General features: G+C 34.1%; 1 long non-coding RNA gene across 7 annotated transcripts in view; it reads right to left on the bottom strand.

Moving 5' to 3' along the window:
- The window catches only part of LOC137495392 (uncharacterized), a 211,069-nt gene that overhangs the window by 117,391 nt on the left and 78,944 nt on the right, over positions 1–14,734 (bottom strand). The window contains exon 3 of one of the 7 annotated variants that reach the window (XR_012405393.1): positions 1,986–2,094. The exons of the other annotated variants lie outside the window; for them this stretch is intronic. This is a non-coding gene — a long non-coding RNA (uncharacterized lncRNA). Of the gene's footprint in view, positions 1–1,985; positions 2,095–14,734 lie in introns of those variants that run through there. 7 annotated transcript variants of the gene reach the window in all.

Genomic DNA, 14,734 nt, shown 5'->3' with positions numbered 1-14,734 from the left:
AATAATAATAATAATACTACCACTATTTATAATAATAGTAATAATAATAATAATAATAATGATGATGATGATGATGATGATGATAATTATGATAATAATAACAACAATAATAATAATAATAATAATGATGATGATGATGATGATGATAATTATGATAATAATAACAATAATAATAATAATAATAATAATAATAATAATGATGATGATTATGATAATAATAACAACAACAACAATAATAATAATAATAATATTAATAATAATAATAATAATAATAATAATAATGATGATGATAATTATGATAATAATAACAACAACAATAATAATAATAATAATAATAATAATAATAATAATAATGATGATTATGATAATAATAATAATAATAATAATAATAATAATAATAATAATAGTCACCATATTAATAATAATAATAATAATAATAATAATAATAATAATAATAATAATAATAATAATAACATGGAAACATCTCATATGAATATGCATGAATATGCTCTTTTCCTACAGGTGTTTCCTATTGAAGAGCATCATTTGTTCCTGGAAATCTGCCCACGAGATGGATTTTATTACACAAAGGGCCACATTTGGCCCACTAGAGCACAAAGCAAATGTGAACACGTGACATAATTACAGAAGGCACATTTTGTTATTTTCTTTTCATGAAAGCGAATTTAGAGCTTGTTTGATTTGGGTTAGAAATCACACACAGCACATTTCCAGAATAGCAATAATCATAATGCTCCATTTCTATGCGTGTGTGTGTGTGTGTGTGTGTGTGCTTGTGTGTGTGTGTGTGTGTGTGTGTGTGTTAATATTGATACTCTTTGAACAATATTTGGCAAAATTACACAGTTTTTAGGGGAATTTTTATTCATTTAAATTTATAGTTAAACATGCCTCACTTATATCATCAGCTGAAATCCATTCACATATTCCATTAACATATTTATATGCAGAATATGTTGATGGAAAACTACTTATTAAACACCAAATACTTCATTTTTGAGAATACTTTAATGCTTCAAATGAATAACCATAAAAGGGTGTCACGGTGGCGCAGTGGGTAGCATGATCGCAAGAATTTCTGTGCGGAGTTTGCATGTTCTCCCCGTGTTGGTGAATTCCTCTATAGGTGAATTGAATAAGCAGTAGTGTATGTGTGTGAGTGAGTGTGTATGGATGTTTCCCAGTGTTGGGTTGTGGCTGGAAGGGCATCCGCTGCGTAAAACATATGCTGGATAAGTTGGCGGTTCATTCTGCTGTGGCGACCCCGGATTAATAAAGGGACTAAGCTGAAAATAAAATGAATGAATGAGTGAATAACCGAATTCAAATGTATAATAACAAACTAAACATATATTTTGTAGGTTATCTCTAATAATTACATGCATGTTAATGGACAAGATGAACGAGGAAGCGCCTATTATAAGACTGATGTACTGATCCATGGCTTAATATTTCAATTTCACAGTGATGACGAAATCAATGCACAAACTGGATGGAGATGAACAGATCGGCATGATGTTTTAGCAGGATGGTTGTAAACAATTATGTTCTGAAGACATTACATTAGTGGAATCAAGGCCTATTTGTTGGCTTCTGCCTGAAATAAAAAAAGAGGCCTTGATGGGGCTGTATTTTTAGAAAGGCAGAACTGATAATGTTCTGTTCAGGCTGCTGATGACTAAAGCTTTCAGTGGTAATCATTCATGGTGCAGAATATAAGGTGTCAGAGGCAGGAGATACATTTGATGCAGGTATAGGTAACAAAGACTCTTTCAGAAAGGATATTTTCATTTTAAATAGTTTTCCTCAAATGACGTTCATCTAACTGACCGTGAGTTTTGCAAGATGGATAGAATTACAGTATAACTCAAAATGCATAGCGCAAAATTAATAGCGAATAGCATTCACATTTGCCTATTTATTTATTTAGGGTTTCACGGTGGCGCAGTGGGTAGCACAATCACCTCACAGCAAGAAAGTCGCTGGTTCGAGCCTTGGCTGGGTCAGTTGGCATTTCTGTGTGCATGTTCTCCACATGTTGGCGTGGGTTTCCTCCTGGTGCTCCAGGTTCCCCTACAAGTCCAAACACATGCTATATGAGAATTGGTTAAGCTAAATTGTCCATAGTGTATGTGTGTGAAAGAGTGTGTATTGGTGTTTCCCAGTGATGGGTTGCAGCTTGAAGGGCATCCACTGCGTAAAACATATGCTGGATAAGTTGATGGTTCATTCCACTGTGGCGACCCCAGATTAAAAGGGACTAGGCTGAAAAGAAAATGAATGAATGAATTTATTTATTTATTTATTTATTTATTTATTTATTTATTTATTTATTTATTTATTTCATTTAGAGTGCAATAAATAATAAGAATATTAATTATAACAACAACAACTAAAATAATAATAGTGTAGTAATAGCACTTTTATAATAATAATAATTAAAATTTTCTATTAATACAACAAAAAAACTAATAATAATAATAACAATGTTAAAATAACATTTTTAATAAAAATACTATTAATACTACTACTACTAATAATAATAATAGTGATGTAATGACACTATTATTGCTATATAATATTAATATTATTATTATTAACAACAACAATACTAAAACTGTTGAAAAATAATCTATTTTTTTGTTGAATAATAGAACAACAACAAGATAATAATAATAATAATTATTATTATTATTATTATTATTATTATTATTATTATTATTATGTAATAACACTATTATTGCTATATAATAACAATAATAATACTTACAACTACAGTAATAATAAAAGTGATGTAATAACACGGTTATTGCCATACAATAACAACAACAACAACAATAGTGATGTAATAACACTATTATTGCTATATAATAATAATAATAATAATAATAATAATAATAAAAATAATAATTCAGTTGGTGGTGATAAACAATATATGTATCAAATACATTATGAGCTGTGATTACTAAATAAAGATAAGTCTCTGTTTTTATTACATGGTTTATTCAAATAATTTGTTGAGTTTGCAGGGTTAATAAAGTGAACTAAAACTAAACAACTAACATAAAAAGAGAGATATTCTTTGAAATAACATGATCATATCTCAGACTTATATTATACACATACCCATAAAGATTGTACGTTTTAATGTTTAAATCTGTCAACCTTCACTGTGTCCCTTTCTATAACATTACTTTGAAAAAAAATCGATATAAATTATCCCTAACATGACTGCAAATGCTATCTAGGAAGTCTCTCTTGTTTTAAATCTGCATTATACTTTAATAATTCAGATTGGAGTAATGGGCTTCATTTGCATAACCCATCACCTTCTCGCTAAGGCCAATCTGATAAAATGATGAGTAAGTAGAAACAAGCTGGAGACAATTACCTTTACTAACAGTTGCAATTACTTGCCCTGGGTGTGTTTTCTGTGCTTGCACAAAGATGACATATTTATGGGGAAACACAGTAACATCATGAGTCCTCGGGGCCAAAACAGCTCTCACAGCTATGCTTACATCACTGTTACTGATCTAAAGCATAAAGATGCATAAAACAAACACAGGATGTGTATTACATGACCTGTACAACCAATTATTTTAGGATGATCTATCATATTAATATGTATATCTGCAATGTCTAAATTGTATGTATTTATTTAAAATTTAAATACATTAATTATGCACATTTTGTAAAGTTGTTAATAATAATAATAATAATAATAATAATAATAATAATAATAATAATAATGTACTATAAATATTTGCAAAAGCATAGAGCTAAACTATAAAAGGCTGAAGTCATTCATTCATTTTCTTTTCAGGCTTAGTCCCTTTAATATTCTGGGATCCCCACAGCGGAATGAACCGCCAAATTATCCAGCACATGTTTTATGCAGTGCATGCCCTTCCAGCTGCAACCCATCACTGTAAAACACCCATATACACTTATTCAAACACATACACTCTAGACAATTTATCTTATTCAGTTCACCTATAGTGCATGTCTTTGGACTGAACCGGAGCACCCAGAGGAAATCCACACTAACATGGGGAGAAAATGCAAACTCCACACAGAAATGCCAACTGACTCCAATGACCTTCTTGCTGGGAGGCAATTGTGCTATCCACTGCATCACTGTGACGCCCTAAAAGCTGAACAACACTGTAATCAACTTGCTGCGGATTTTTTTCAACTCAAGTTTCAACCCAAGTACTGCAACTGACTTGATTTGAGTAAATGCAAAAATGTCCTGAAGCTGGATGCATTAAAATTTTACAAATATATATTTTTAATTGTGCTGTAAAAACGGACAATAAACAAAAAGAGTAAAACTAATCAATAGTATGCAGTATGAAGCTACAATAACATTAAATCACATAAATAAATAAATAAATAGCCTAAAATCAAATAAAAATTATAACTGTACGCTGAAATTGATTAAAACCCATTAAAAATAAATATTCCAGAACAATGTAAACTCCCATTTTATTGTTTTACTGTTTCTAATTTAATTAATAAAATAATTATATTATAAATAAATAAATACATAAATAAATAAACAACTTAAAAATATTAACTATACGCTGACATTATTTAAAACTCATTAAAATAATATATTTTAGGACAATGCAAACTCTCATTTCATTCTTTTGATTGTTTCTAATTCAATTGATAAAATAATTATTTTATTAATACATTAATTCATGAATAAAAACTTACAAATAAATAATAATTATAAACTGTACTTAAAGTAAGTTTAGGACAATATAAACTCCTAATTGTTTAATTATTTTGTTTTGTTTTGTTTTTTTCTATTTTAATTAACTTAATAAAAATATAAATATTAATAATAATAACAAAATGTAAAAAAATGTAAAATAAAAATATTTAAAATAAAAAATAAAACTAAATAAATATGTACTGTATTTAAAAATATGATGAAATTGATTAAATTGAAATAAAATGAAACATTTTAGGATAATTTAAACTCCCATTTTAATATATATATATATATATATATATATATATATTATTGTTTCCAATTTAATTAATACATTATTTTAAATAATAAATGATCATTATGTTAGCCTCATTATGATCATTTATTCATTTTCCTTTGGCTCAGTCCCTAATTTAATGCCACAGTGGAATGAACCACCAACAATTCTAGCATATGTTTTACGCAGTGGATGCCTACTTATACATTACATCCAATTTAGTTAAACCAATTCACCCATAGCACTTGTCTTTGGACTGTGGGGTTAACCGGAACACCCGAAAGAAACCCACACCAACATAGGGAGAACATGCAAACTCCACACAGAAATGCCAACTGGTCCAGCCGGGACTCGAACCAGTGACCTTCTAACCACTGGGCCACTGTGCCACCCTTTTTCTGTGGTCAATAATATTGGTTTATTTCTAGATTTAATAAGGCTTGGAAATTTAAATACTACTACAGAATTCCCTCTTTGCCTTTTTCGACCGTCCACCCAGCCGAGTCCTGACCTTGAACTGAAATACTTCTCCACATTATCAAGGAAAAGCATCTGAAGGGCCATTTCAGTGTGTGTGTGTATAAGTGCATAGATGTGTGTGTTTCTGTATGTGTGTGTAAAGGGGTTGTGAAATTGGAGGATGTGAACTGAGTGTCCTCGACGGCTCACCTGAAGGTCAAGCAGTGAAAGCTGAAATGACCGCATGAAATTATCATATCGCTGGCTGTGTGTTTCAGCGGAGGCGCTAAAAAGTTAAACAAGAGCAATGAGAGCTTTGGCGGAGAGCTTGTCCTTGCAGGCATTTGCCAATAAGTGCGCTTCAGTGAGCCTTGAGTGCCTGACTGTGAATTGTGGGATTACCTTATGTACAAGAAAGCACTGAGAGCGAGAGAAAAAGAGAAATGATTCGGGACAAAACATTGAAGATAAATCCGACTTTGGCAACTCATCTGGAATAAGAAGGCATTGTTGATGAGAATCGCCTTTTCGGGAGGACAAACTGAAAAGCACAATGGTAAAGCGCAGAGGTTTTTTGTTTTGGAGGGATTGAGATGTTTGTGATTATGAATGGAAGCAATTAAATGGCATTTAACAAATCTGCTGAGTTAAAGGGGTAGTTCACACAAAAATGACAATTAATTTACTTGTGCTTGACTTTGTTGCAGAACAGACTGAGCTTTTGTATTCTGTTGACCTTAAAGGTGCAGTAGGTGATCTGCCAAAATGCTAACCGCTTAGCATACTATCTTTGGAGGGCGGGGAGGGACTGTGATTCAAAGCCACACCCCCTGATATCGCGAGCGCGCGGACCGCGTCACAACAGCCGACAGACAACCTACTAGTTCATGTCATTTGCCAGTTAGTTAGTGCCAGCGCCGTGCAGGAATTACATGTATTACTTTGCCACACTTGCATGCTATTTCAGAGCGAATATTCAGAGTAACGTTAGCGGTAAACAGTATAGGAAGGCTGTCATTGTTCAAAAATGACCCAATGTGAATATAAAAGCTCAATAAAGCAGGTTAGGCGGAATAGCGCTATTTACTGGTGTTTTGTTGTTAAACTAAATATAAATCTACATTATAGATGCTGTCAAAGAACCTTATAAAACTGAAAATAATCACATCAATCTTTCACTGGGAGATTTCAGTGGCTGAACAACACGTCTGTGCATGTAAGTCATTCATAACACAACACAATCTAACATAAGCTTAGCCTGACTAAAATAGTTTAAAACAGAACATTACCTGTCTAACAGTAATACTTCAGCCATGGTGTCGTTCTTCCTCCAGCGTGCTAAAGTAACTCCAATATTGATTCAGGGTTTTCAAAAGTTTCAATGCAGCATTTGATTTCTCCCGGTCCGTCTCGTGACCGCGCGGCCGCTGTAAGGGCGAATTATACCTGCGCCTGGCTTTACAGTAATCGGCCCGAGCTCGGCTGTCCTTCGGCGCCTCCAACTCGGCATCTGTGAGAGGCCCGCAGCTCGCTCGCGCGCATGCGTGTGTGATAAAGACGGGCACGCGCTAATGGCGGATCTGCATGAACAGATGCGTAGAAGTCGGAATCTACATTTGTTGACAGACAGTCTGACCTGCCTATCGGAATTAAGGGAGATGACTGTCCGACTCTGTTTAATTGGATGAACATTTTTTAGTTTAATGCTTTACCCTGAATATAAACACATTTAGATCATTTACTGTAATCATTACTATTGGACTGTGAAGAGACTTTCAACCAGCACAACAACAAACGTTTCTGAAGACAATCACCTACTGCTCCTTTAAGTAAAGTTTATTTATAAGTGAAGTTTATCTATAAGAAATCTCGAGAGGATCACGTGCTTATGATTGTTCACAGCTGTTCCCACGTTAGCTAATGACTAATTATCCTATCAGAGGATCCTTAACTCTCTATAAATAACCAGACTTTTCTCATCTCAATATCTTCATCTTGAAGAAACCCCCCGATTCAACCCTATACTTTCCCTCCTTTCAAACGGACGACACGGTGGCCAGTGATTAGCGCTGTTGCCTCACAGCAAGAATGCCCCAGTTTAATTCCTTTCCAAACCAGTTTTGCTCGTTGGAGTTTTGCTCTTTCTCCCTGTGATCGTGTGGGTTTTCCCCTGGGTCCTCCAGTTTCCTCCCACAGTTCAAAAACAAGCACCCTAAACAATTAATCCAAAATATTTTAGCTGAGTACACCTTTTCAGCATTCATATCTGTCACTTAGCTAAAATAAGCAGGAGGGGGAGTCATCGAGATCTACCTGAGCTCAAACTTCCCTCTCGTCTTGCAACAGGAGGGAGCCCAGGGCTCGAGGATCCTATAAGCTCAGGGCTCTCTCCAGGTACAGCACGCCAAACAAGCTTTATTATTAATCATCAGCTAAGTGTGAACTCTTAAAACTAATTTCAAGAGGATCACGTGCTTATGAGTGCTTACTAGTTGGTTACACATTAGCCAATTCATGACTCACCAATCAGACGATTCCTAAGCCACTATAAATACCCTAAGCTCCATATCACAGCCATCTTCATTTTAAAGAATCCTTCTTTCCACCCCTACTCTTCCTCCTTTCCTAGATGGGTGACACCAGTGGTTAGCATAGTTGCCTCACAGCAAGAACGTCACTGGTTCTAATCCTTACCAAGCCAGCCAAGGTTTCTTTGCGGAGTTTACACATTCTACCCGTCCTCACGTGGGTTTCCCCAGTGTTCCCCGGTTTCCCCCACCGTCCAAAAACATGCAGGTTAATTGACTAATCCAAATCAGCACCATATACATGCTCCTAGTAAGTAGTTATCTTTTAAGAGCAATCACTATCTGTTCATTAGCTACTACAGCAGGGGAGTTCTCCAGATCTACCTGAGCTCAAACTCCCCTCTCGCCTTGCAAACGGGAGGGAGCCCCGGGCTCGAGGATCTTATGAACTTAGGGCTCTCTCCCGGGACAGCTTTATTTTTTAAAACAAGCTTTATAAACAATCATCAGTTAAGTGTGAACTCTTAAAATGAGGATATTTTGAACAATGTTTGAAAACTGTAAACATTGAATTGCATGGTAAGAAAAACTATTACTAGTGAAGTATATTTTGTTTTCGTAATTTATCCCTTTGTGTACAGTTGAGGTCAGATTTATTAACCCTCCAGCTAAATGTAATAATTATTATTTTTTTCTCCCAAGTTCTGTTTAACAGAAAGAAGAAAAACAATACTTAAATAAATAAAATAATTTAACTGTGTAGGTGTTGCATAAGCATAAGGAAGATGGTGATGGTGATGGAACATGGAGATGGTTCCAGGAAAAAAAAAAAGTGTTGGAGTGTTGGCAGGTAAGACTGGGCAACACAATCTCACGGCAATTCGTAACTTTTTGATTTTGTGGCTAATTCGTATGAATTCGTACGATCTACTTCGTACAATTTAGTACGACTTGCTCATCCCCCAATGACGATTGGGTTTAGGGGTGGGGTCAGGTGCCACGCCTCCTTTTTAAAATCGTACAATTTCATACACCTGAACTCGTACGAATTCATACGAATTAGCCACTAAGCTGGCAAAACGTAGATCAGGCTGGACTGGGATGCATTTCAACATATATGCATTCAACACTTCTCCAAATCATCTACTAGAAGTTGACATATAGACTTCTAGAAGAAATGAAATCTTTAGCGATAGTTCTACCAGGAAGACTGAGATGTCACACCATTAATAATAATTATCTTGTCAGCCTATAACAACCAAGCAAGCCAATCTGTTTCGCTGTATTCAGGTGACGTTGCGGAAGTTTCCCTACATCCTCCCCATCACCACCACCACCAGGTCGGCCTTGTCTCCACTCAGGGGGTTGGCTTCGCCCTGCCTTCATCTTCAGGCAGGATCTGCCAGCTAATCCAGAGTTCTGCACTAAAGACGGGGCTTACGCCAAAGAACTTTACAAAAGGACCGTAACAAACTCTCATTCATGCAAACAATTCACAATAAATGTTTATTTACCTGCCTCCTAAAGTCTTTCTGGTAGAACTAAAAGACTTTTGTCAGGGAGTGTAGATACCCAAGGTAATTCATGTTTCATGCTCTTGGTTATTTACTAAAATAATTATTTAATTTAATTACAATTAAATAATACTTATGTTATTTATTTATTTACAAACATGCTAGTCAGCGAGTTTAATCCAAAGGAGCTCCATAAAAGTATTCAATAAACTATCCTAGTTTGAATATGTCAAATTTAAACCCATAAATGAGGGAATTTCTGCCATTTTTGCTGCACGAGATTCCTTGTTTTGTTGTTTCTGGAATATCTGAATAGAATGTAAAGACTCCGCCCTCTTCTGGAAAGCAGCAGCTCATTTGCATTTAAAGGGACACACACAAATGACTAATACTTAAATAAGGGCGGATTATTCATTCATTCATTTTCCTTCAGCTTAGTCCCTTCGTTTATCAGGGGTTGCAACAGTGGAATGAACCGCCAACTATTCCAGCATATGTTTAATGCAGCAGATGCACCTCCAGCTGCAACCTAGTTCTAGGAAACACCCATGCACACTCATTCACACACACTCAAACACTACGGCCAATTGAGTTTATTCAACTCCCCTATAGTGCATGTCTTTGTACTTGTGGGGGAAACTGCAGTACCCGGAGGAAACGCATGCCAATACGGGGAGAACATACAAACTCCACACAGAAATGCCAAATGACCAAGCTGGGACTTGAAACAGCAACCTTCTTGCTGTGAGGAAACAGTGCTAACCACTGAGCCAAAGAGTGTATTAGACACACTGTAATAAATAATTGGTGATGTATTTTGAGCTGAAACTTAACAGACAGATTCTGGAGACACTGGAGATCTTACGAAAATAATACGATTGCATTTTTAGAGTCATCCCTGGGACCACAAATCAATTAGGCCTTCATCATCTTCTCACAAAGAGTTGTTCGACTGCATATTTGGTTTCTGCACCTATTCCCTTCAGGATCTGGCCACCGAGCGCTGTAAAAAAGCAGCAGAGCGATCAGAAGTCTGAAAGCCTCCCTCAGCAGAAAAGAGCAGCATACAGTAATAACCATATAACCACTCAACTGTGCCTAATGTAGACAGAAGAAGGGCAGATAAACAAAAGGTCAGTAGGCATCATTCTTTCCAATTTACTTTACCCAGTGGGCGTAGAGGTGGGCTAACAATTTACAGAAGCTTTATGCAATCTAAGGCTTTCCAGAAATGCTCTGCACTGAAAAAAATAATGCATTTGATTTACAATTTTTTTTAAAGTAAGTGGTTGCAAACAATTTAAATGGGCTGACCTTGACCTGAATTTAAAAATAAATATTGACAAGAATAAAGTTGAGTGTTACTATATTTAATTTGTTTAAACTCAGCCCATATAAGTTGTTTGCAACCACTTACCTTAAAAAACAAAAGTGTGAATTAAATGAATCACTTTTTTTTTCACTGGCCACTTTATTAGGTACACCTGTCCAACAGCTTGCACAATTTTCTAATTAGAAAAGCACATGGCAGCAACTCAATGCATTTAGGCATGTAGACATGGTCAAGACGATCTGCTGCAGTCCAAACCGAGCATCAGAATGAGGAAGAAAGGTGATTTAAGTGACTTTGAACGTGGCATGGCTGTTAACGCTAGACGGGCTGTCTGAGTATTTCAGAAACTGCTGATCTACTGGGATTTTCACGCACAACCATTTCTAGGGTTTACAGAGAATTGTCTGAAAAAAAGAAAATATTCAGCGAGCAGCATAAAGGGCGTCATAAAGGGCGAATCATCTCAGACTGGTTTCTTGAATATGACATTGAGTTCACTATTCAAATGGCCTCCACAGTCACCAGTTCTCAATCTAATAGAGCACCTTTGGGATGTGGTGGAACGGAAGATTCACATCATGGATGTGCAGCCGACCAACCTGCAGCAACTGCGTAATGCTATCATGTCAATATGGAGCAAAGTTTCTAAAAGCAGATTTTGAAGGCACAAGGGGGTCCAACCAGCTACTGTACTAGTAGGTTGTACCTGATAAAGTGCCAGGTGAATGTATATGGCCAACATCAACATGTCATATACAGTATGACGATAGGAGCATTTGTTGTGTTATATTTTTGTCTGTGTAATCATATAAATTTAGCAAATATCATTTATTTTTTTGTGTTTTCTGTTTATTTACAGTTGTGACTTGCAGTACGGGATGTTAATCTCTGCTCTGTCAGCTTTTGATATTGAAAATTCAACTCTACAGTTTAACAAAGTGACTTTTAGTGACATTTTAGTAGTTTGAAATAATATAATATAGAGAAATAAGTCTATAAAATAACAGAAAATGTACAAGCAGTTTATTACTAGGTTTTGTAGCGTAATATACAACCCAAACCCAGACAATATAGCACTTTAAACTATTACAAATTTCATAAAAGTCACTTTTTTTAACTTTTCAAGATGAATGGTTGTTGTTAGAAAAACCAAGTGCCCATTTTAAATTCATAAGCACAAATAAATAGATAAAAATTTAAAAACAAACAAAAACATGACTCACAAAATGCAGAATATTTCTTGTTTTTATGTGGAAATACTAATACTAATAAATACTAATACTAATCACGTGAAGAACTTAACTTCTTTAACAGGTTTTACATGTTAGGGGTGAGTACATGATGACAGAAGTTTTATTTTAGGGCAAACTGTTACTTTAAAGCTGAAGACAAAGAAGATAACTGTTATACTACACAATAAAATAACTACGAATTTGGTTAAAATTTAAATAATAAATAAAAATAAATAAATAAACAAACTAACAAACTTAATTAATTAATTAATTAATTGAATTAAAATAAGAATAAGGTTCTCCAAAAACGAAGAGAAGGGAAATAGGACAAAATGGCTATTTAATGTAGGATTTGATTCATCTATTTGATTTTTTTTATGTGAAATCAGTCACAGTCAATAATAACTCGAGATAAAATAATTTATAAAACTTCAATTATAGATGTTTTTAACAATGTAGTTTACTGTAAAATTTAGATTTTTTACTGCATTTTTTCATGATAAAGTTTATGCAAGCACAGCCGCTGTTTTTTTTTTTTTTTACTGTAAATTTATTTTTACTGGATTTGTTGTTGTTGTTCTTTAAGCCAGCAATTTTATGTTGAATAAAGCAGTGATGTAATGTGTTTTGTGAACTTTCCCCCTGTGAGTTGTGAAGGTCTGAGACTCTGCGAGGAGTTTAAGCCACTGAAAAGATGCTGCTCATAGATATGGGGTGTATTGACTGTTCTGGACGGACTGGTAGGCGGATGATGAACACCCTGCGGTTTACATCCATCTGAGCCACTGCAGGCTGGTCACTTTAACAGCAGGACAGAGAAACGCAAAATCAACCGTATACTGACATCATAGTTTCATTTCAAACTCACACTAAAGCAAGACTGATAGAAACATCATTGTTAAAGGGACAGCTTACCCAAAAATGAACATTTCCCTGGCATTTATACACACATTTAAGTGGTTATAGATGTTTATGATTTCTGTTGAACACAAAACAAAGTATTTGGAAGAATGCTGGAAAATTGCAGCCATTGACATCCATATTAAAATAAATAAACAAATACTGTGGAAGTCAATGAAAAACATTGTTTATTATGTCTAACTTTGTGTTCAACAGACAAACTAAACTTCTTCAACGGGTTTAGAACATGTGAGGGGTCAGTAAATGATGACAGAAGTTTTTATTTTAGGGCAAACTGAGAAGATCACTGACTGGCTACACAATAAAATAACTACAAATTTGGTCAATATTAAAATAATAAATATAAATAAATACATAAATAAATAAACAAACAAATACATTAATTAATTAATTTAAAATGAATACATAAAATAAATGAATAAATAAACAAATATATGCAGATAAATAATTAAATAGAAATAAAATAAAATAAATAAATGAACAAATTAATGAATAAATGAAAAATAAATTAATTCTTCATTAATAAAAAATTATATAAAAAATTTATGTAAATAAAAAAAATTAAATAAATAATTAAATAAATAAACACAAATAAATAAATACTCTAAAATAAATTTATAAATTAAAATAAATGAATAAATAAACAAATAAATAACATAAAATACCTAACTAATTAGTAATTAAAAATCAATAAATAAAATAATTAGATAAACAAACAAATAAATAAATATATACATTCATTAATTAATCATTTATTAATAAAACAAACATAAAAAATGAACAAATAAGTAAATAAATAAACATAAATCAATTAATTCTTTCATTTAATTAATTATAATAAATTCATGAATAAAATAAAATAAACAAATAAACAAAGAAATACATAAATTAATTAAATAAATAATAATATATAAAAATAAATATAAACATTCAATCATTCTTTTTTTTTTTTTTTTGACTAAGTCCCTTTATTAATCTAGGGTCGCCACAACAGAACCGCCAACTTATCCAGCATATGTTTTACGCAGCGGATGCCCTTCCAGCTGCAACCCATCACTGGAAAACATCCATACACTCTCATTCACACTCATACACTACAGCCAATTTAGCTTACCCAATTCACCTGTACCACATGTCTTTGGACTGTGGGGGAAACCAGAGCACCCAGAGGAAACCCACGCGAACATGCGGAGAACATGCAAACTCCACACAGAAATGACAACTGATCCAGCCGAGGCTCCAACCAGCGACCTGCTTGCTGTGAGGCGAGATCGTTACCCACATGCGCCTCCATGGTGCCCAAAATGAATATATAAATAAATCTAAACATCCAAACAAACAAATAAATAAATTAGATGTTAAATGTTAATTTACTACGCCGAACAAATGCTTTTAAAACTGTCTTCATTCTCTGGAGAAATATTAATGCAACATTTTTATCTAAAAGTGCAAACACTGATGAATCATGATTTTTGCATGAGGACATTTTTTTTTCTTTTACGTAAAAGCACTCGCGTATGTCTGACTAATAAAAGAGATCCCATGTGTTTTGGAAATGTTTCCTTTAAGCCACACACATAGTAACCCAAAATAAATGAAAGATCTGCCAAAGTCTCCCCCCTCCAGCTCCCCGTTTGCATGAAAGCAGTCGAGGGTTGAAAGGCTGAATGATACGGCAAACTTTGAGCTCCGACTATTTCAGGACACACCGCCATCCACTCTC

The sequence above is a fragment of the Danio rerio genome, chromosome 1, assembly GCF_049306965.1.
Source record: "Danio rerio strain Tuebingen ecotype United States chromosome 1, GRCz12tu, whole genome shotgun sequence".
Taxonomy (NCBI): Eukaryota; Metazoa; Chordata; class Actinopteri; order Cypriniformes; family Danionidae; genus Danio; species Danio rerio.
Note: the sequence above shows the minus strand (reverse complement) of the source record. Positions and strands in the feature narration are given on the sequence as shown.